At 44.6% G+C, this 23799-nt stretch overlaps 1 long non-coding RNA gene across 1 annotated transcript; it reads right to left on the bottom strand.

Moving 5' to 3' along the window:
* Positions 1-18085: 18085 nt before the first annotated feature.
* Positions 18086-22921, bottom strand: LOC120101795 (uncharacterized). The gene is made up of 4 exons (XR_005502741.2): positions 22350-22921; positions 21266-21430; positions 20909-21045; positions 18086-20093 (listed from the first exon to the last, which is right to left on the bottom strand). It is a non-coding gene; the product is annotated as an uncharacterized LOC120101795 (long non-coding RNA).
* Between the last annotated feature and the right edge of the window lie 878 nt (positions 22922-23799).

Below are 23799 nucleotides of genomic sequence, written 5' to 3'. Positions count from 1 at the left end.
GTTTCTCCATCTATGTTAATTGAGTTTTGCTGGATACAGTAACCTGGGCTGGCATTTGCATTCTCTTAGGGTCTGTATGACATCAGTCCAGGATCTTCTAGCTTTCATAGTCTCTGTTGAGAAGTCTGGTGTAATTCTGATAGGTCTGCCTTTATATGTTACTTGACATTTTTCCCTTACTGCTCTTAATATTCTTTCTTTGTTTAGTGCATTTGATGTTTTAACTATTATATGACGGGAGGAATTTCTTTTCTGGTCCAATCTATTGGGAGTTCTGTAGGCTTCTTGTATGTTTATGGACATCTCTTTCTTTAAGTTAGGGACGTTTTCTTCTATAATTTTGTTCTTTGCTATTTACTGGCCCTTTAAGTTGGAATGGCTACTCCAGCTTATTTCTTCGTTCTCTTCTATACCTATTATCCTTAGGTTTGATCTTCTCATTGTGTTCCTGGATTTCCTGGATGTTTGGGTTAGGATCTTTTTGTGTTTTGCATTTTCTTTGACAGTTGTGTCAATGTTTTCTATGGAATCTTCTGCCCCTGAGATTCTCTCTTCTATCTCTTGTATTCTGTTGGTGATGCTTGCATCCATGACTCCTGATCTTTTTCCTAAGTTTTCTACCTCCAGATTTGTCTCCCTTCGTGATTTCTTTATTGTTTCTATTTCCATTTTTAGATCCTGTATGGTTTTGTTTGATTCCTCCACCTGTTTGGTTGATTTTTGTGTTTCCTTTTTAAGGACTTCTACCTGTTTACCTGTGTTGTCCTGTATTTCTTTAAAGGAGTTATTTATATCCTTCTTAAAGTCCTCTAACATCATCATGAGGTGTGATTTTAAATCAGAATCTTGCTTTTCCATGTTTTGGGGTATCCAGGACTTGCTGTAGTGGGAGAAATTGGTTCTGAAGATGCCAAGTGGCCTTGGTTTCTGTTGCTTAAGTTCTTGCACTTGCCTCCCACCATCTGGTTATCTCTGGTATTAGCTGGTCTTTCTATCTTTGACAGTGGTTTGACTCTCCTGTAAGTCTGGGTGTCAGCACTCCGAGGAGACCAGCCTTCTCCCAGAGGGATTTGGGTACTGAGAGCTGTGAAACAGGGTCAGCTCGGGGCACAGACAGAAACGGGAAGGATCCTGTCTCTGATTGCTCCTTGGTTCCTGCTTCCCGAGGGCTCCAGGCAGGTCCCTCAAAGCAGAATTGGTGGTGCCACCTGAGCCCTTAGGTGTGTCAGTACTCTTGAGAGACCAGCTCTACCCTGGTGGGATTCGGGCACAGAAAGCTGTGGCACAGGGTCCGAGCTCTGACCTTTTTCCCTACATTTCCTAGAACCCTTCTTGGAAGACTAGTGTAATGGTTTGTATATGCTTGGTCCAGGGAGTGGCACTATTAGGAAGTGTGGCCTTGTTGGAGTGGGTGTGTCACTGTGGGTGTGGGTATTAAAGAATACCCTAGCCCTAGCTACCTGGAAGTCAGTCTTATCTTAGAGGCCTGCAGATGAAGATGTAGACCTTCCAACTCCTCCTGCATCATGCCTGCCTGGATGCTGCCATGTTCCCACCTTGGGGCTACTGGACTGAACCTCTGACCTGTAAGCCACCCCCAATTAAACTTTATCCTTATAAGAGTTGCCTTGGTCATGGTATCTGTCCACAGCAATAAAACCCTAACTAAGACAACTACAGATTGCATAAACTTAATAATGATCATCAGTTACTAAGTTAACCCACTACCCAGGTTGTATTTACCAATGTAGCAGTTTCCTCTAAATTGAAAATTCACTGGAGAATGAAGAAAAGAGACTCATTAAACTCCTGAAGTAACTAGCTCACAAGTCTTAGGAAGTTCCTGAAACTAACAAGATTCCCAAGGGTCTTCCCCAGTGCTACTGATAAAGTGAAGGACCACTGAAAGAAGAGACTCTCTGACCTGTCATGCTGCCTGAAAGTCATATAGATGGTTCCAGGGTTCCAGCTTTCATGAGTTCTCATCCTTACTACAGTGAATTTTTGGTGATGTAACTGTCTGAGTCATCTTTACTCCTGTAAATAACCCCTCACACATGCTTCTGTGAACAACCCCAATAAATTTATTGATCCAACAAGTTAGATTTAGGTGTGATCATTTACCTCTCTGTCTGCTATTGTTTCCTCATCTTGGATGAATTGACATTTGTTAAAGTCTTTCCAGAGAAAGTCTCGCAAACATATTCCACATTGCCAACATGGGACACAGAGGGACAAAAGAAATCAGCAGAAACCTGAGCCCCAGGCTACCTACTGCACTGTGACAATGAGACCCTTTGTTTCTGACCCAGGAGTCTTATTTTTTTCCCATCAGTCTATGAGACTGCTGCAGGACTTTTTAGCCCGTAAGAACATGAAATCTCGGGGTTGGGGATTTGGCTCAGTGGTAGAGCGCTTGCCTAGCAAGCGCAAGACCCTGGGTTCGGTTCCCAGCTCCGAAAAAAAGAATAGAAAAAAAAAAAAAAAGAACATGAAATCTCAAGCCATCCGCAGTTCTGGATAACGGTCTTCATTGTCTTATTGATAAGTTAGCCAGTACATTAGCCATTCCTCAGCCCTCCACCATTATCCGCATGTTTACTTTCCACTATTTTGCTCATCTGTGGTCAGTGGCGGTGAAAAAAAAAAACTAAATGGGAAAGTCTAGAAATAAGCAAGTTACTGCCTTTTATAAGGCATCTAGGTTGAGATTGATTTTGGTGGGTGTTTGCTTTTATTGGTGGTGGTGATGTTTTCTTGAGATAGAGTCTCAAGTAGTCTAGACTGCCCTTGCCTTGTTATGTAGCTAAGGGTGACCTTGAACTCCTGACCCTCCTGCCCCCATCTCCAGAATGCTAGGGTTGCAAGCATGCACCTTCATGCCCAACTTTATTCTTATTTATTGAGTTTATTTGGCTTTATGTTACCAAAAGAAAGAATTGTGTGGATATTTATAATCATGAAGCCTAAAGAGAACTCTTTAGGAAGGACAAGGGTTGGTATTGGGAAATAAACCCAAAGCCCAATACAGGTTCAACAAGCGCGGTACCATTGTGCTGTGTCCCTGGGTCATAATTCACATTTTAAGTCACACATTGTCCTTAATAGTATGGTGCAATCTGAGACTGGCCTGTTCTGCCCTGTCCAGGACACGGACTGTCCTATGTCCAGTGTCTACACTGTATATGGCTGTATATGCCACCCGCTGCTGGAATCTCAGCCGCTGTCTCCATTATTAAACCAACCATCGAAGTACGGCAGTGCCAGCAATCAAATAATTGTTATTTCTACTTTATATGCCCTGAATGATACAAATAGAGACACCAGGACTTGACAGAGTATCAAGTGCTTCATTTACGTGACGGCAAATGCACGCATTATTTTCATAGGAACAGACCACGTTCGCACAATTTTGGGGGACGGTACATGCTACAACATATCCACCTTATTCATTACTATTCGCCTTCCCCTGTAGCTCATCTAGTGAATGAATATCATGATGGGTAGGTCTGTATGTTGATCAGTTGGTTTCCTTTTCTTTTTATTTATCGTTTTTATTACCAAAAAAATGGAGATTTACAGCTTAAGGACGGAAGCCGCTTGGTCCCTCCATTTCATACACGTCAACCCATCTTTGGCCAGCTGCAGTGCCGAGGACCTGTGGTGCCTGCAGGATGTCGTGGCTGTAGGACAGTGGCGAGGCAGAATGTGGGTCAGCCGGAGTGTTGAACAGAGGTAGCTGCTCACTTCATAGACTCCAGGAAGCAGAAACAGAGACGCCAGAGACAAGGCCAGGCATAAATATGGCCTTCAAAAACACAGTATCACTTCCCAACTCAGCCCCACCCCCTGGTTGCCATTCTCAAGTAGGTCCCACCCACTGGTTGCCATTCTCAAGTAGGCCCCACCCCCTAGCTGCCATTCTCAAGTAGACCCCACCCCCTAGTTACCATTCTCAAGTAGACCCCACCCCCTAGTTGCCACTTCCTGTTGCTGCTGCCTTAGATTAAGAATCCACCAACCAATAACTTTGGACAAGGGGCTTAATTGGTAGAGTGTTTACCTAGCATGCATGGAGCCCTGAGTTTCAGCACACAAACTGGGAACGGTGTCACACCCTGTGCTCCTAACACTCAGGAGATAAGAAGAGACAGGAAGATTAGTTGTTCCAGGCCAAATTGGAAATACATAAGATCTTGTCTCATAAGATAAAATAAAATCCAAGACCAGGGAGCCACTCAGTGGGTAAAGGCGCTTGCTGAGCAAGCCTGGAATCCTAATTCAACCCTCGAGAACCCGGCTAAAGGGTGGAAGGAGAGAACTGACTGCTTAAAACTGTGTTCTGACCTCTACATGAGTACTGTGGCATTCACATGCACAGTCCACATATACAAAACCATCTACTTACATTTTTAGATCTGTCAATGGATTATTAATACACTAATTAGGGCGACCACACCTCTGATCATTAAATTACTGACCAGAGCATCAGCATTTGAGACGTGGGGGTGGGAGGAGCTGTTCATACCCTAAATTATAACTATCCACAGGTAAAACATGGTGTGTATAAAGTTGGCACTGTTGACACCTTCAGGTATCCACTGGGGGACTTTGGGACATATCACCTTCAACAACAAGGGAACTGCTGTAACCCTCTGTCCTATCTAGAGTCCAAAGCAAACACTGATTTCACAACACCCAAGTTCCGCCATCTTGTATTTCAATCTCTTTCCTTATTTGTTCATTGACTATTACGTGGCCCATCAGAACTATCACAATCCAGAGATGCAAATGCTAAAAAGAAAAGAAAAGAGAGAAAGAAAGAGAACCAAAGAGATATTTGATAGAGCAAAGTATTGTGAGGTGGGAGGTGGAAGGGGGTGCCTCTGAAGAGATATCCCTTCCCCCTGAGGTACCAGCCATAGGGAGTAGAGTTTATTTAGGGCATGGGAAGGGGAGTTGAGGAGGGGGGAGAGAAAGAGAGAGAGAGAGAGAAAGAGAGAGACAAGAGACCAGCCAAGAACACATGAAGTAAAGGGGGAATGGGGAGGGGGGCAGAGGGAAAAAGGTCAGGGAGAGAGAAGGGACAGAGAATAAGAGAGTGAGGGGCAAGCAGCTGCTTTTATAGAAAGCCAGACATTACCTGGACGTTGCCAGGTAACTGTGGGGCAGAGCATAGAAGGAATGTTAACATTCTCTGTTTTGATTTAATTAAAAAGAGAAAATCTAAACAGAGGCGATGATGAGGCAGGAAGAGGGTGGTTGTGATCTTCAGTCACTTCCTGCTGGCTTTGGGACAATGTGTCTCTGGGAAACCTAGGAAAATGGATGGGAATGTTGGTCCAGTCTTAGGAGCGTTGGCTGTTTTCTTGCTGTCCAGGGTCTGTGGAACCATCTGTGGGTAAGAAGGAGCAGGTCCAGTAGAAACGTCCATGTCTGTAAGAACAGATTGGACCATCTGTGGGTGGCTTCTCTGGAGCTGTCCTAAATGTAGATTTTGAGCAAACGCCTGGACTTGACAAGATGTTGGAACACACATATTAGAGGTAGAGAATAAAGTTAATTAAGTTTAGGAGAAATGTTTTTTTCTTAGGTGTATATTTGAAACCCTTAGGTCTTGGTGGTTGGGGTGAGGGGAGTCCTGATCCCAGGAACAGGAGAGGAATCCCACCTTCTGGAATAGGCAGTAAGTGGGAACTTAGGCTGTTGATTGGCAGGGGTACTTCTCCAAATGGAGTCTGTTTGATTCAGGAGAGGTAAAGCTGAGTGTGTTTCCTGAAGCGTATACGTTTATAAAAGAGATCAGTTTGTTAACAACATGAACAGTCTTTAAGGTGAGCTTAGGGAAGACAAAAACCTTTCAAGGAGCAAGGAACAAGAAGGGCTTTTATCTTTTATTCCATGGCATAGTGAGAAATAATTTAAGTTTACATTTAAAGACAATTAAAGGAAACTCAAAACCTGGACCTTGTGGATATGATAGTTGGCCATATAGATTTAGCATGAGGAACACCTGAAGTCTATAGTAAAAAGACAACCGAAGGAAACTTGTATTTGAGTATGAGAGTTGGTAGAATAGATTTAGCTTGGGAAACACTTTAAGTCAATAGTTAAAATTTGAACTTGTGATTATAAAAGTTGGACTGTATAGTGGAATGTTTTATTAGGGTTAGGCTAATTTATGATAACTCTATTGGTTAGTGTTAGGACAGTGGCATAGCAAGGAGAGGAAATATGAAGCGTTTAGTCACTGGAAGCTGAGTTTAGATGAAGAAGTGACAGAAGTTTTCATCTGTGAAAGCTCACATCTGAACTTGTGTGTCCTTTACCGTGAAGTCTGTGAGCAAGGAAAACCTGTCTGTCCTTTGGAGAAGCAAGCTGGTAGTCTTAACTAGTTAACAAAATGACCAATGAGCTAATACAGTGGTAGATTACCTTGGGGTGAGGAGTTGGTCTGTTTTCTAGCTGTCAAGCTACAGTTAGCTTAGCTTTCAGTGTACTCAGAAAATTGGGAAAAATAAATTATAATCTAGGGGTCCATATATTAATTAAAATGACAGAGGTTGGTCTATCGTCCACTACCTAGACAGTTTTCCCAGGTCCCTGTGGTCCCCATCATAACTTGGGCAGAGTCAGTCTAGATATCAAGCGCAGAAGAGGAGAAGCTTTTTCCTGAGGAGTAGGAATGTGGAAGAAAATGACCCACCTTGACTTAGGCAGTATGAGACATTTAACTCTCTGGGTATCGTCTGTTTTCCAAGGTTTAGGCTAGCCTTGGCAGCAGGCAAGGGAATGGAGCAGTGTTTCTCAGTGATTATCATGCCACAACCCAGGCAGTCTTGTCGCTGTGCCCATATCTTCTCAGAGACCTTGGGGTGGGGATAGGGGGAGTCACTGTTAGGTTTTGGGAGACTCTGTCTATTATAATAAGTTTAAATTTTAATGTTACATTTAGCAGATTTCTGACAAAATTGAGAGCCAGTATCTATTAACCATATCTGAGTTAGACAACCTGTGTTTGTTTAGTTATTTGTACTAGAATGTATCTAGCAAATAAAGAGAACACATTGTAACTTAATGCCAGCAGCCAAAACAAGGCTAAATGTATATTTAAGGCAATGAGTGGTCTTTAACTTAAGGCCATGATCTGAGTTAAACAATCTGTGTTTGTGTACTTATTTGTACTAGAATGTATCTAGTAAATAAAGAGAGCACATTGTAATTTAATGACAGTAATGTCAGTAGCAAAAACAAGGCTAAATATATCTTTAAGGCAGTAGTCTTTACCCTTTTTACTGTTGTAAATCTTTCAATTAATATTAAAATCACTTATCAAGGCAGGATAGAAATCACATAACAACTTTATCTTAAATGAAATGTCTTTGGAGACATTGGATCACATTGTTTTAAGGTGAGCAGGCAGTGAGGTGTGAATTCCCCATAACAAAGATGGCACTGAAGTTACAGCCAGCCATATGCCCTCCCTAGCTAAGATGGTGCTGAAGCAATAGTATAGAAAAACCTTATCTGCCCACAAAAAAGATGGCAGACGTCAGAGGACTGCCCCCAAACAAGATGGCGCTGAAAGTCATGTGTTATATCTTAGAATGGAGAAGCAAAAGGAATGGTAACAATGTCTATTTGTGTCTTAGTTACTTTCCTGTTGCTGTAATAAAATGCCCTGGCCAAGGTGACTTAGATAAGAAGAGACTGATTTTGGCTTATGGTTCCAGAGAGTAAAACACCATGGTGGCCATTACAGGAAACTAAGAACTCACATCTTCAAAGGCCAGCCTGGGAGAAGAAGTGAACTGTTAACTCTGAGTTTTTTATCACAGCCCCAAGCTCCCAGAATAATGACTCTGAGACTCAAAATATATTTAAAAACACCTTGGCTGTAAGCTTTGGTTTGTTCTCCAAATAGACCATAGCTAATATCCCATTTATTTTCATCTAAGTTCTGCCACATGGCTGGTTATTTCCACTCATCTTTCATGCTTCTCCCCTCTCTTTGTTCCTGTGCAAATACCCCCACTCCCACCTTCTCTCTATCCCAGAATTCAATCTACCATATGTCCCACCTTCTATTCTACCCTTTCCTATAGGCCATAGTTTTTTAATTGAAAAGTAATGCATCCATACAATACCCAAGATATTCTCTCTATAGTGAGCAGAATATGGGACAAGACTATAAACACTCAAAGCCCTCCCCAAGTAATATATTTCCTCCAGCAACACTCCATCTCTCAAGGGTTTCCCCAAAACAGAGCCACCAACTGGGTATCAAATGTTCAAATACCAGAGCCTACAGGGGACATTTCTCATTCAAAGCACAACCTACCTTGATTGAGGCTTTAAGAGAACCCTACATCTATATAAACCAGCTGGTCTAAGTGCCGCTTATCAATGGTATTTACAAAGAGCCTCTGTGTGCCTCACCAGGACCTGAGAGAACAGAATCCTGCTCTCTAGGGCCTTAGAGTTATAACCCAGTGACCGGTCAAGCGAATGAGGCCAAAAAGACTAAGCATTCTGATAATATGCTGCTATGATAGAGAAGTGTCCATCTCCTCTCTGTGGATGTGCTTTAAAAAAAAAACCACCAAAAAGTAACTAAGGAGACCAAGGATTTATCATCTAACAGTTTCAGGTCATGGTTCATCAATGAACAAAGTCAAGTCAGCCATTCACATCACATCCACCAGTCAAGAGCAGGGAAAGATTAATGTTTCTCTGCCGTCCCACCTGCCCGCTTGCCTGCTTTCAATAAGCCTTTCTCGTCAGTCAGTTCAGGGCCCTGCCCATGAAATGGTGCCATCACAGGCTGAGTCCTTCTGGGATCAATCAACAATTACAGTGGTTCCACAGAGACCTTTTCATGGGCCAATCCGACCTAGGACATCCCTTATTTGAGACTCCCTTCCCAGGTGACAGGAGGTTGTGCCAAAATGACCGTTAAATATAACTGGCACAAGGAAGCTAATTTCCTTAAGCTGAAGTTTAATGGCACGGGCACACAGAAGGTGACAAGGTGTCTTCACTATGGTGGTGAAGCATAATCAAGGTGACTTATAAAGGAATCATTTAACTGGGCTTATGGTTGCAAAGGGTTAGAGTCCATGACACAAGAACAAAGGCACGGGGGGAGGAACAGCTGAGAGCTCATCTGAATCCACAAGTTGGGAAAAAGAAGGGGAACAGTGTGAGCCTTTGGAAGACTCAAAAGACCACCCACAGTGACATACCTCCTCTAACAAGGCCACACCCCCTAATCCTTCCCAAACAGTTCCACCAACGAGAACCAGGCATTCAAACATTTGAGCCTATGGGAGCCATTCTCATTCAAATTACCACACAAACTGAGATGAGAAATCTGGCCCTGATTCTGAAAACACCTTATGCTAAGTCCAACCAGTGAGCAAAGATGTGGTACTCCTATAAACTATGAGTGGGAAGGGAGCGAGATAGAGAGACAGAGAGACAGAGGCAGAATGGGAGACAGAGAATAAGCAATGGAAGGTTTATGCTCCTGTGTATAGATTCAGATTTTTCACCCCCTCAGGCAATGAGAATGCAATAAAAGTCCAAGGCAAGAAAAGAAACTTCAGAAAGCAAAAGATTTATGCTTTAGAAAATAAAAATTGCTTCTCCTGCTGAACTGGAACTCTTGAGTGGAATAAACGAGCCTAGAAACTCTACCATGAACACTATTGGTGTTTGGGGCTGGTAATTCCTTACTGGGGAGGGGGCCTGTCATACGCCCTGTTGGAATTCATTAGCATCCCTGTCCTGTCCTGACTATCGACAGCAGCATTCGCTCAGTTATGACAGCAACAAATTTTGCCCTATGGGACAAAATTGATTTGAGAACCATGGGGAGGCAGGAGGCCATGTTTGGAGCCATAAGTCAGGAGAGAGACAAAGGAAGCTGGACTGAGGAGATGAGGAAGGTGCAGGTTAAAGCAGAGTGTAGAAGAAGCTGCCTTTATGGGTCTCAGATCTGTGTGTATCAGATCTGTGTGTATGTGTGTCCCTGAGAAGCTGCCAGAATGACCCATGACTCCAGCCCCGTAAGAAACCGAATCCTACCACTTCTTTCTCTGCCTTTTTCTCAAGGCGAAACCCACCATTGTGCCACCATTCTCTGCCCTGCTAAGTTGTAAACTTTCATACATATGTATGCATACGTTAAGTTTTTGCAAGCATAATTTAGACTTTTCAAAACACTGACAAGGTAACAAAGAAAAAATGAGACGTGCACGCGATTTGAATATTGATTCCGGGTTCTCACGCCCATTCTGACACTTTTCATGCTGCCTTGTTATACACTGTTCGTTTGCTGCTGTTCTACCGTCTTGCCCAACTTTTAAAAACTTACATGAACACGCAACCAGACCCACCCATTACCTATAGAATGCAAAGCCTTCTCAGACCAACCAGCCAGAAAAACTCAGCGAGCTGCTCAGCCGGGCTTACGGAGGCCAAAGGTCAGCTTAGATGTGATGGTTTCATAAAATCTATTTAGGTAGAAGTGGAAATTAGTGCGTGGTAGTGGGGGGGGATATAAACAAAGCCCAAGGATACACGTGTATGAAAAATGCCCATATCCCAACTGAAAATACCTGAAGGACAGGCCTTACGCTCAGGAGAACTTGGTTGGCACAAATTAGACTCCATATTTTCCTGTAGCTTTTTCTTTTCTTTTTGTTATTGTTTTGTTGAGAGCAGGGAGTGAGGGAGGGAGGGAGAGAGAGAGAGAGAGAGAGAGAGAGAGAGAGAGAGAGAGAGAGAAAGAGAGAACTTGAAGCTGTTGAGGAGGGAGGAAGGAGGTTCTGGGAGGTTTGGTTAAAGAAAATACACTGTATTAAATTTTCAAGTGATAATGTTTTAAATTAATTAAAAAACGAGATAGACAAACAAAAGTTAGATTATCCAGGAGATAAGTATACAGTGAGGATTTTTAAACATGACCTCTGTCCTCATTAGTTCTAACCATCAACTTGATCCACCTGATCACCTGATATGGGAATCTCAATTGAGGTGCGGCCTAGATCCTACCGGCCGGCACGTGCGTCTGTTCAGTTCTTAGCACCCATGCCCAGTGACACAACCACCTGTAACTCTAACCTCTTATGATCCCAATGTCTTCTCCTGACCTCCACAGGCACTGCAAGCATGTGGTGCGCATGCACACTCACGCGGGCGCGCACACACACACACACGGGCACACACACGGGCACACATGTACATTAAATAAATAAAGGCTTTTAAACATTCAAAGTCTTCTTTGGTTACATAGAAAGGACAAGACTAGCCTAGGCTACGTGAAACCCCCTCTCAAAAAACAATAATTAAAATATAATGGATAAATTTGGTGAATTTCTTAACTGACATCTCTGAGTTCCAGGGTTTCAGGCTAGCCTCCCGACAGATGGCTCCCGAGAAATGGCTCCAGGGTAAGGAGTCTCTTGAGAGACAATCCCAGGTCCCAGGGGCACAGGTGAGTAGTGTGGGAGCCAAGCAGAGAAGAGAGAAGGTGGAACCCGCGGCTGCTATGGGGCAGAAGGGAAACGATGGAACGCTCGGCTGTAGGACCTCTGGGAGACTGAATGCACCCCTAGCAAACAAGAAGGGAGTTTCCAGTTACTCGCGGCTGAAGACCGCCCTCGGGCACAGGAACTCTCGGCACCGCTACGCTGTGGACAGAGCATGACGCGCGCACCAGTGCAAGCAGAGCACCGGAGACCAGTAGTAGAGCGGGAGACGGTCCTCAGAGCTGGAGAGGAAGATAGAGTTCCACTGCTCAGCTTTATCCACTACACAGATGAACACCTCAGAGGAGCCACTGGATTCATGAACGGGGTCCACGAACTGGATCTAGGCAAGGAGACCACAGACCTTAAGAAGATAAAAAAAAAACTTAGAACTCAAGACAAATCATCTTATCACAGCATTTTTAAGGTCAAAATTGAAAAATAAAAGTAAATCAAGATAAATGCTCTATTTAACTAAAACCAGGATCCGGGCTGGGGAGATGGCTCTCCCAAGCAAGCGCTTGCCTCGCAAGTGTGAGGACCAGAGTTTTACTACCAGAACTCAGGTCAAAAGCCAGGTTTGGTTGTACATCCCTCGAGAGGAAGAGGCGGTGGATCCATGGAAGCTTCTAGATCAGGTAGCGTAGTCTGTGGGAGAGGTCTGGGCCAGTGAGAAACCCCATCTTTTTTTTTCTTTTTCTTTTTCTTTTTTTTTTTTCGGAGCTGGGGACCGAACCCAGGGCCTTGCGCTTGCTAGGCAAGCGCTCTACCGCTGAGCTAAATCCCCAACCCCTGAGAAACCCCATCTTAAAAGTAGTAAGCACCTGACAAACTATATGTGAGGTCGTCCTATGTACTTGCAAATACACACGCATACTCACACAAGCGAACACACACATACAATCAAAAAATAAAATAGAATTTAGAGCCAGACTAATCGCAGACCCAAAGCAAAGTGGAGAATGCCCATCTCTAAATGAGTAAACTTCTATATGTTTCTAATTTCATTTACTATTAGTATATGTTTGTGTACATGTATGTACATGTGTGCAGTGGCTGTGTGTGTGTGCGCACATCTGCATGGGCATGTGTATCTCTGTATATGCATGCAGTGGCTATCCATGTATGTGTGTCTGTTTGTGCATTTGCACATGTGTGTACATGCATGCAGAGGCTATCTGTGCATGTGCTTGTGTGTGTGCACGCTCACGTGTCAGTGTTGTGCCTGTATATGTGTTTGCGCGCGTGCGCGCGCGTGTGTGTGTGTGTGTGTGTACATGAATGCACAGGCGATCCTGTGTGTGAGTATATGATATGATATATCTCATGTCATGCAGAGGTCAAAGGTCAACGTTATGAAGTTGGTTCTTTCATCCCCTTTTCAGACAGATTGGGGGATTGACTAAGCATTGTCTGGGCGCAAATGCCTTTACCTGCTGAGCCGCCCCACTAATCCTGTTTTATATATTTTTAATTTGTAATCTTCTTCAGAATGACATTTTGAGAATGTTTTGGAATAACTGTGTTGTAAACCTTTGGAGCACACCCTAAAACTGAATAAAAAATAGGTGAATCGTGGGAGAGGGACGCCTTCCAACAGGCTGTGCAACCTGAGGCTCATACAGTAGAAGAGAATTAGCTGTCCTCTAAGCATAGCACACAAGCACTTGCAACCCCAGCACACACACACACACACACACACACACACATGTATACACATACAGACACATGTACATACACATATATACACATACATACATACATACATACACACACATAGATAACTATGTACACACATACATACACATGCACACACATACATACACATAATCATACACACACACATAAATATAGACAGACGGGCACATATGCATACATACAGATACACACATACATACATATATATACACACACACATACACATACATAACCATATACACACATATATAAACATACAGGCATATATGCATACACATACATACATATATAATACACACATATATAATACACACATACATACACATACACACATACATACACAGACATACACACATACATACACATACACAAACACATACACACATGTATTCATACATAATCATACACACACATAAATATAGACAGGCACATATGCATATATACACATACACACATATATACATACATATAGATACACATATAGACATATAGATAGGACTGATAGGTTTGTTTCCATTAAAGTCAGAAAAATAAAATCATAATGAGTCTTTCCTGAAGTAAAAATATCTCAACTTGGCTGGTTATGGTCAGCAACGCCTTTCATCTCAGCATTTGAGAGGCAGAGGCAGGTGGATCTCTGTGAGTTTTGAAAAATAAAATTATGTTGTGAGTTTCAATACACCTACTTTTTAATTTCCTATGTTTTCCCGAACTTCTTTATGATCTGCCACGCGCAGACGATCAAAAATGTGCTTATTAAATTGATGAGAGACTATATGGACAATGGCTGCACATCCTCCCGCTCACCCAGCACAGCTCCACGTGGCCCCGCTCTTCCGGCTACATGTATTTAAAATGCTGCCTTTGTGTTCGATTGGGACTTGAGGGTTAACTGAGATTTTCCGAGCACTGGATCAGAACACAATTTATCTTAATTCCCGACGTTAGAGTTCCCAGGTACCTGCCAGGTGTCCTACCTGCAGTGGGTACCTCGATGGCCTTGTCCCTTTTCCCTGTCTAGGATACCTAGGACACTGCAGCCAAGTATCCAGCAATCAACAGCTTTACTTCCTGTCTCCAGTCCTGCTTGGTCAGGTCTGGGCCCATCAGGATAACCACAAATTCATAGCTCAACAGCCACCACGGTGAATTACATCTCCTTCCTTCCCTACCATGGCGCGCGGAGGGGAAGCAATGCTGTGCCTTCTATTGGATCTTTCTGAGGCATATGTGTTGGTAACTCCTCACGTAACCTGCGATGGAGGGGGAAGGCTAGTAAAGCCAACGCAATTATGACTGGATAATTTGAAGGGCCCACTTTCTCTTGACAGCAAATTAATTGATGTTATAATGGGTATGTCACCCTACCATCCATCAACATTTATTGAGTTCTGACAATGTGCCGGATTACATGTGAAAGAGTGCACGCGTGCGTGCGCGCATGAACACACACACACACACACACACACACACACACACACACACTTATTTCTTCCGAGACTGGTCCATCTACAGTGTGGTTTGGGGCATACAGAGTTTTCCTACGTAGAATGAGAAGTCATAAACGCCTGGATCTCTGCTCCCTTCCCCCACCCCCCACCCCCCCACCCCCGCCCCTCCTCATTTATCTCAGCGCAATGGCTCCGGTTGGCTTTGAAGATGAGTTGTAATCAACTTGTGAAATGGAAGAAAGAGAATTCTGATTCGCGGGAGGAAGAAGCTCTGACGGAGCGTTCCATTTTAATGACTCTTGTTTATTAATGACCCGGGCTTTCCCAATCCGACTGTGAGGGCTGGAAGGGTCCCTGCAGATGCTGTCTCCCCACAGAGGCAACATCAGGGATCCCACAGCTGCAGAACTGACTCCCGATACCTGGGCCTGGGTGCGGGGTGGGCCGCGTCTGGAAATGACTGGAACAATTGGTTCGTGAAATGTGCGAGTCAGGAGCAAAAAAATCAATCACCAGAAAATTAAGAGACTTCATTTGCAGCTGCTGGGGAGGAGATTAAAAAAAAAAATCACAGGAAACAAAACCTCACTGAATAGAGGTATTTAATTTTTAGGTTGCCCTTAGAGTCTAGAGTGAAAGAATACTCTTGCGTAGATTTCCAGCTTTGTCTCCCCCTGGCATCTATTGACATATTTATTTGCATGTGTAAATTTGCTCTGAGTGACACTTTCTGGTATTAGATCAGACTGCCCCGAAGCAAAACTTCATCGGGGAACCTGTGCTCCCTTTATCTCAGAAGCTCCGGTTACAACCTAATGTTATTTTAACAGTTTTTCTTTAATTTAACGATGTTTAATTTGCATTCACTCAAGTGACATACAATAGATCATGCTATTACTATGATTTATATCCGACGAACTGGCATAAATCCACCATTATAAATTGCGCCTGTAAATGAAACCATTATTTTACAGGAATTACTGGAGCAAAAAGGGCTAAGGACCCTCCAAGTCAACCTTAGTCAAACCCACTCTTTAGAGTTTTATATTTTATGCCTGCAATAAATGCTTTCCTGAAAGCTATAACCCACGCACAAAAAAAAGTCATTGGGAGTACATTAATTACGATAAAACCATCCAAAAAGCTGCAAGGGCCTATTTTTGTGACATCATTCTCTGATTTCTTACTACCTTAAATTATCTCTTTGATGGCCATGGAGATTAACAGTCATGCTTTTATCATTAAATATAAGGCATTTTAAAGCCTCATCCACCTAGGTTCTAATTGATATTGCTTTAAGTTGGCAGATAGCGACCTGATTTATAATTTAAATATGCAGTATTATCTGCCTCTCTTGAGCAGAACGAAAAAGCAAAGTCCCTCTCATCTTTCTCGGCAATGTTAACATCAAGGAAAAGTCACTTTCTTGCTTCCCCCCACCCCCACCCCCCTTTTATATCCCAGCCCTAATTGAAAACTGTTCATTGAATTTCAACATGAAGGAGAGTCTTTTTATCTCTCAATTTGTCTATTAGCGATTATAATTGAAGTATCTGCTACAGTGCCGAGTTGATATTGTTCTTGTTAAAAATTCTGAGTTTCTCTAAATCTTTCAGAAGACATCAAAAAATGCATATCTTCCTGCACACACACACATGCATACATGTATGCATGCACTCTCAAGCACACACACATACACACACACACACACACACACGCTTCCATGGCTCAGGCTAGAGAGCTACCTAAATGGAGGCTCACACTCAAACACCCCTTGTGGAAAAAAACCACACAAAGAAGGAAGTCGGCTAATTTTGCCGGAGAACACGTTGCATAATAATCTCTGCAGTGTGACCATAAGGTTTGCTAATTGCCACATCTGTTTAACAGCTGTCAGGCGGTTCCCACATGCTGCCATCAATATTACAGTGCCACACATTACCACGAGTTTTATTGTTTTCAACTGTTATTTATTTCTCATAGACATTGCTACAGCTAATGACGACGACTTCTCTTAGGCCGCTAATGATTTTAGGGCTTTTTTTTTTTTTTTTAAAGCTCTATTCAGTCTGGTTTTGCCGTTTGGGTGGATGTTTAACTTCCCGTCGCCTACTTCCTGATTCTTTGTGTCACACCCCTCCCCATAAGTTCCCCACTGGAACGGTACTAATTAGTTCCCATCGACAACCATGGATACCCTAATCGGTGCGTAGGGTTTCTGAACAGGAAGTTTGCCAAAGGTCTTTTTTTCTTTGCCTAAATCTCGAGGCCGAGCCCTGGCGGAAATGACGTGTGAGTAGTTACATCACTGCGCCGGCTGCGTCCACGCGGGCAGCACCGGTCTTACCGATTTCTTCCGTAATTACTTTTGCATTTCACCACAACACTTTTTAAAGAAAACACACACACACACACACACACACACACACACACACACACACACACACACACACACACATTTATTAAGCTTGAAGCAGAGACTGACAAGCTTCGAGCGGAGTAGAATTCATAGCACCTGATGTAAGACAGATTGATAGGTGTCAGCGGTCTCTGGTGTCGGCGGAACCTGTGGATTCCTTGTGATATATCATTTATCCACCCCCCAACGCCTTCCACCTCATTAATAGCCCTGTGGATCGGAGAGGCGCGGTACCATGATTCGTTTGGGACAGTTCAAAGGGACATGGTGTTTGTCTACACTGATTCCGTTATCTTCCCCATCTCCCCTCGCATCTTCCCATAAATTATTAAGCCCCGGACTGTTTACTTAAGGATCTCGTTTCAGTGCATGTGTCTGGCTGGATTCTGTTTTCCTCCTCTAAGGAAAGGAAAAGAGTCTGAGAATTTCCGATCGGGGCAGGGGAGCGAATGTTAGATCCGCCGACGCACAAGGCCACCTGTAAAGGCCGGTCTGCCTTCCGACTGCACAGCAAGGCTGTGGATGAGTCTTAAAATCCATTTGAGTTACTTACGCACCACAACATGCCAACAAATTAAAATGCAGCTGCTGGGTCAAATCAAACGCGATTTGCATGCACCTACTGAGCGCTGGATGAGAGAAGGAAGAGCCCATGTAAGTCACCCAGTAGGGAATACCTTCTCCAAAATGAAGGGAGCTGATTGGAGGTCAGCCCTGAGGAACCCTAATGAGTGACACCATGAGCAGCCACATCCGGTCCTTCTGTCCTGCTGAAAAGATTTGGGTATCTTCGAGTCTGGTGAAGTGTATAGTTTAGGATCCAACCATAGCATAGCCGGAGAATGGATACAAGGCCTACTGGGCTCGCACTCAGAGATAAGCTTAAATATAAAATCCACTTTGTTTTGCTAGAGATGAACCCAAAGGCTCACATTTTTAACAGATTAAAAGATATTTTAAATTATCTAGAGATGTTTCCCTGAGCAGTTTGCTGGTGTGTGTGTGTGTGTGTGTGTGTGTGTGTGTGTGTGTGTGCATGCGTGTGCAGGTGTGTGTTTCAAGCGTCTCTCTAACACTATGAGGGGAAATGGATAGTGACCCTGACATGATTGGAATTTTCAGCATGAGATTTTCACAGAAGGCTTTATCAACAATAACAACAAAAGGATTGTTTTCAAAATATTACAACCGTAACACACAGCATGTCGTGGCCCTTGCTGACAGTTTTGCTAGATCATTGAATCTGTCCTTGAGATCTCCACAGCCCTCTGTCTCTCTCTCTCTCTCTCTCTCTCTCTCTCTCTCTCTCTCTCTCTCTCTCCCCCTCTCTCTCTCTCTCTCTGTCTTTCTCTGTCTCTCTCTGTCTCTCTGACTTTGTCTCCCTGTCTCTGTCTCTCTGTCTTTCTCTCTCTCTCCCTCTCCCTCTCTCTCTCGTTTAGGTCCCTCTTCTTCTGGCTCCTGTGAGACAGGAAATGGGATAGATACTATTCCCTTCCAGTGTCTGTGATAAACTACCACGACCAAGGTAACTCTACAATGGAAGGGTTTAATTGAGTCCATGGTTCCAGAGGGTTAAAACCATTGTGGCAGGAGGAATGGCAGGGAGCTGCAGGAATGGTGGCAGGAGCTAGAAGCTGCATGCTTACATCCGCAAAGGCAAGCAGAAAGCCGGAAAAAACAGACCGGAAGTGAGGAAAGGCTAGACACTCTCAAGCCCCGCCCTCATTGATGTACTTCCTCCAAAAGGGCTGCACCACTTAAACCTAAACAGTGCCACCAATTGGTGACCAAGTGTTCAAACATCAGAGTCTTCGAGAAACAGTATCATTCAAACCACCACAGACAACAAACGGGCCGGTGACCTTTGCCCTGTGAAGCTGAAGTCACTGGTGAACTTGGACCTCGTGATGTTCTCAGCAGAAGCCTCAACTTTCAAAAGTCTTCTAAGACAGTACAGCCATGGCTGCCGGGCTGCGGATCAGGGAGACAGAAGTGAACGCAAGAGATACATTGAAGCGGGTAGAAAGATTGTCAGAAGGTCTCCAGTGGGAAATGGTAGCCTGAATTCCCCTCCTTCCCTGACTTAGTAAAATGGCCATAAAGAGGGGGAGGGGGATGGCCTCACGCGTACTTGTAATGCCAACACTGGGGGTGTGGAGAAAGGAGGCTCCAGGGTATCACTAGCTGATCAGTTTAGCCTAAATGGTGAGCTCCAGGCCAATCAGAAACCTTGTCTCAAAGGAGGTGGATGATGATCCTGAGGCTGACATCCACAGTGTAACATTAAATATTAATTAATCCTGGTGGCTGGGCTTTGCCGGCCCAATGGTTTATGTTCCCGAATGAAAGACACACGCTCAGCCTTTGTATGTTCATATGCCTTAAACAGCACAAGAGCCGGCCACCGCCTAACCTCCATGCTGTTTGTATCTACCTCCCGGCAATAATTCTAAGTTACTACTTACTAAATTCTATGTGGTGGCCGCTCCAGACTCTGTTGGGAGGCCCCCGGGGCCGCACTCTCCTAATTCCTTCCATTGGCGGCCATGCCTCTCTGTCCTGCACTCTTCTCAGGCATGGCAACTCTCCTCTCTTCCACTTTCCCCTTCTTCTCCTCTCTGCTATTGGTCCCAGGCTAGGGAAATGCTAAAATCCCGCCTCTGTCTGTCCTTCCCAGCTATTGGCTGCTGGCATCTTTGTTCACCAATCAGAACCAACTGGGGGCAGGTTCCCAGAAGCTACGTGCAGACCCTCTCGCGTTTACGGTTTTATGAGGAACATAATTCGCATTCGTAATACAAGCAGCCACACCAGATTGTCCTCCAACCTCCACAGGTATGTGCATGCACATTCACATGCACAGATTCATTATTTACACAAAAGGATATTCACAGGGTGGAAATTGTGGGTCTTCATCCGCCCGGCCACTGAGGTGTGGGACACTCCACTTGGGCAGGTAGAGCTGGGAGAAGCCGGATGTGAGTCCGTGTGCTGGGGAGGTGAACACGAGAATTACACTAGACTGCATTTACCCTGCGCCGCTACCTCGGATTCTAGGCATCAGGGAAACTCCTAGACACTAGTCAGGGGGTAAGAAAACGCAGCCTGAGATGTGGGAGGCCGAAGCTGGAGTTCCCTAACTCCCACGCATCCAGTCACAGCTGGAAAACCACACAGAGAAGTCGGGAACAAAGCACTGGGGTCCACAGGCCCACAGTGAGACCGGGTGCTCCCAAACTCCTGAATATCCAGGCACCACTGGGTCACCAAGAGTTGGGAATGGAATCCGGGGCCACGAGCTGAGGGGCAGTGATGGGGCTGGGGAAGTGGAAGCTCTGGTTTTACTCATTGGTGATTGTCCTTAGTTTGGTGGTGATTGTCTGGGAGTAGAGAGACGCCTTCTGCTGGAGAATTAGGCTGCAGCGGCAATAGCCTTCTCCATGCTCCCCATAGTGGTTCTTTGATGAAAGGGACAGTCCTTGTTTATTCATATCATTTATTGACTGTTCATCGATGTCATTTATTGACTGTTAATCATGGAAAATGGATGCATACCAACTCCTCAGGTGGACCGGAGATTAAATACCTTTTGCAGGGAGGAATGTCTGGGAAGGAAAGCTTATTGGCTAAACTCTCACGGCCTCTAGATACCTCCTCATTAGTATGGAGAACTCTGTTCTTGGCCACGTGACCAACATGGGGGTTGGGACACGTGCTCCAAGGAAAGAATCTAATAAGGAGCCGGGAAACGCCCACCATCCCATGTGGGTACAGGGTACCGTGGTCTCAGACCCACTCAACCTTACCAAGTGTCCTGGCGTGGTCCACTGGCCCACAGGAAATAACTTCAGGGAAGTAGAAGATACAGTATGGGCTAGCAAGATGGCCCAGTGGATAAAGCAGCTTGCCTCCAAGCCTGAAGGCCCGAGTTTAATCCCAGAATCTACATGGTAGAAGAGAACTTACTCCCACAAGCTGCCCCTGAGCTTCACCCTAATGTCAACACACACACACACAGACACACACACACACACACACAATGAAAGAAAGAAAGAAAGAAAGAAAGAAAGAAAGAAAAAAGAGAGAGAGAGAAAGAAAGGAAGGAAGGAAGAAAGAAAGAAAATTCCAAAGATAGTTTCAGGGGTTAGGTAAGTGGTGCTTACCTTGTATTCACAGAACCATGGTTCCTTCCCCAACAATAGACAAGCCAGGTGTGGTGTGGTGCACACCAGTAATCCCAGCACTTGGGAGGAGAGGTGGGAGGATCAAAAGTTCAAAACCATCCTCAGCCACATAGGGAGTCTCCTAGGCTACGTCATACCCTGCCGCTAAAAAAAAAATAAACGAATTTTTAAAGCTAGTTTGGAAAACTATTGTACGGATACAGACACGCACACAGTAGAAAAAGAAACGGAAGCACTAAGAAAGTTCAGGATGAAGCATTCAAGTATTGGGAGTTCTAGAAAGCAACAATAAAAAAGAAATAAATTATTCAAGAAAACCTCCCAAAAACCTGAGGGGGAAAAACTCCAGTCTCTAGGAGCATGTGCAGAAAGGTTATTGTCAAGCCCTGTCCTCATAAATGCAACTTTAAAGACAGCACAAGGACACACACCCCCACTCCCCAGGCCACAGCAACCATCCTGGAAACTGGAAAACAGAAAGACCCCATATCCAACTAAACTGAGGCTTAATTATTAAAATTAGAATAAATGCCTGTTCAAATCTGACCCCTTAGAAACTTAAACCCTGCTGGTGGTGTCGTACACCTTTAGCCCCAGCACTCGGAAGGCAGAGGCAGGCAGATCTCTGAAACCAAGGCCATCCTGGTCTACAGAGCAAGTTCCAGGACTGCCAGAGCTACACAGAGAAACCCTGTCTCGAAGGGAGGGAGGGAGGGAAGGGGGAGGGAGGGAGGGAAAGAGAAAGAAAGGAAAGAAGAAAGGAAGGAGAGGGAGGGAGAGAGAGTAGGAAAGAAAAAAGGAGCGAGAAAATAGAAACAACCCACTGATCCTCTTCCTTGGGGTAAAAATGAAAGGTCCTTTCCCTCTTTATTTCTTTTTTTTCTCTAGAATAAATATGGGACAATGCCTACACAGAAATGAAGGCTACACAGAGAGGAAGGATGATGGAGGGAGGGAAGGAAGGATGGGGAAAGGAGGAAGGGCGAGGGGAAGGTTAATGAAGGGGAACCTCAGAACCATCGCTCAGGCCTGAGGGACCTTATCGCTGGCACTTTGTACTCACGCAGGGCTGACACATGAAGCCTCTCACAGTTAAAGTAGATCTGTTGTCTGCCTCTTCCATGGAATCTTCTTAAATTGTGTCAAGTGATACCGATCACTCTCTATGACCCGGATCTGAAATGTCCCCAGAGGCTGTCTGTTGGTAGCTTGGTCCCTTAGTGATGGTTCTGTATGGAGGTTGTGTGATCTTTAAGAAATGAGGTTTTGGCTGGGGATTTAGCTCAGTGGTAGAGCGCTTACCTAGGAAGCGCAAGGCCCTGGGTTCGGTCCCCAGCTCCGAAAAAAAGAACCAAAAAAAAAAAAAAATTAAAAAAGAAATGAGGTTTTGGGGGTTGGGGATTTAGCTCAGCGGAAGAGCGCTTGCCTAGCTTGCCTAGCGAGCACAAGGCCCTGGGTTCGGTCCCCAGCTCCGAAAAAAAGAAAAAAGAAAAAAAAAAAAAAAGAAATGAGGTTTTGGAGCTGGAGAGATGGCTCAGCGGTTAAGAGCACTGACTGTTCTTCCAGACGACCTGAGATGGTTTCTCAACGCCAACGTGATCGCCTGTAACTCCAGCTCCAAGGGATCTGCTGGCCACAAAGACATATTCATTTTTTTTTTTTGTTCTTTTTTTCGGAGCTGGGGACCGAACCCAGGGCCTTGCGCTTCCTAGGTAAGTGCTCTACCACTGAGCTAAATCCCCAGCCCCCATATTCATTTTTTTTTAACATTTCTTCTAAGTTGCTTGTGTTGGGGATTTTGCCACAGTGATGGAAATTCATTAACAGGTCCTCCTCCGGGTTGGGGATTTAGCTCAGGGGTAGAGCGCTTGCCTAGCGAGCGCAAGGCCCTGGGTTCTGTCCCCAGCTCCGGAAAAAAAGAAAAAAAAACACAAAAAGACAAAAAACAGGTCCTCCTCCTTAGGACCGGAGGCGATGAGGCCCTTTGCACGTCCGAAGTCCTACCGTGCAGTAAGTTCCTCTTGTGTTTTGAAGCCCACCCTATCCCTTCCCACTAGTTTGAAGCTAATGTTGGCTCAAAGCAGAAAGTGTTTTTTTGTTTTTCCTGGCTCCATGCCTCCCTCACATTCGACTGGCCGCTACACAGCTTCCTGTCTCCTCGCTGACTCCTCCCACTCCTCTCTTGAAGTCCCACAGATCCCCATACTCTCCCCTTCTCTGTAATCATCTTGACTCTGACTGGAGTCTCCCAGAGGGAGACATTTGATTTGGTCTCTTAAAGCCGGAAGCAGGACAAAAATCCAACTTCTGCAACACGTGACTCAAGGCCCTGCCCCCTAGACAACCTGCCACCTGCCTCCGCCCGAAACCACTTAACATTACGTCTGACGCATGACCCCTCAAATGCTGTGCTTGGCCCACCCTGCCTCATCTATTATCACCCCCACCCATCGAGTTCCCACACTCCCTTGTAGACCCAGCACAAGGGAATTCTCGTGAAAACTCCCCTAGGC

Source organism: Rattus norvegicus, chromosome 3 (assembly GCF_036323735.1).
Source record: "Rattus norvegicus strain BN/NHsdMcwi chromosome 3, GRCr8, whole genome shotgun sequence".
Taxonomy (NCBI): Eukaryota; Metazoa; Chordata; class Mammalia; order Rodentia; family Muridae; genus Rattus; species Rattus norvegicus.
This window is presented reverse-complemented; position numbering and strand designations above follow the sequence as displayed.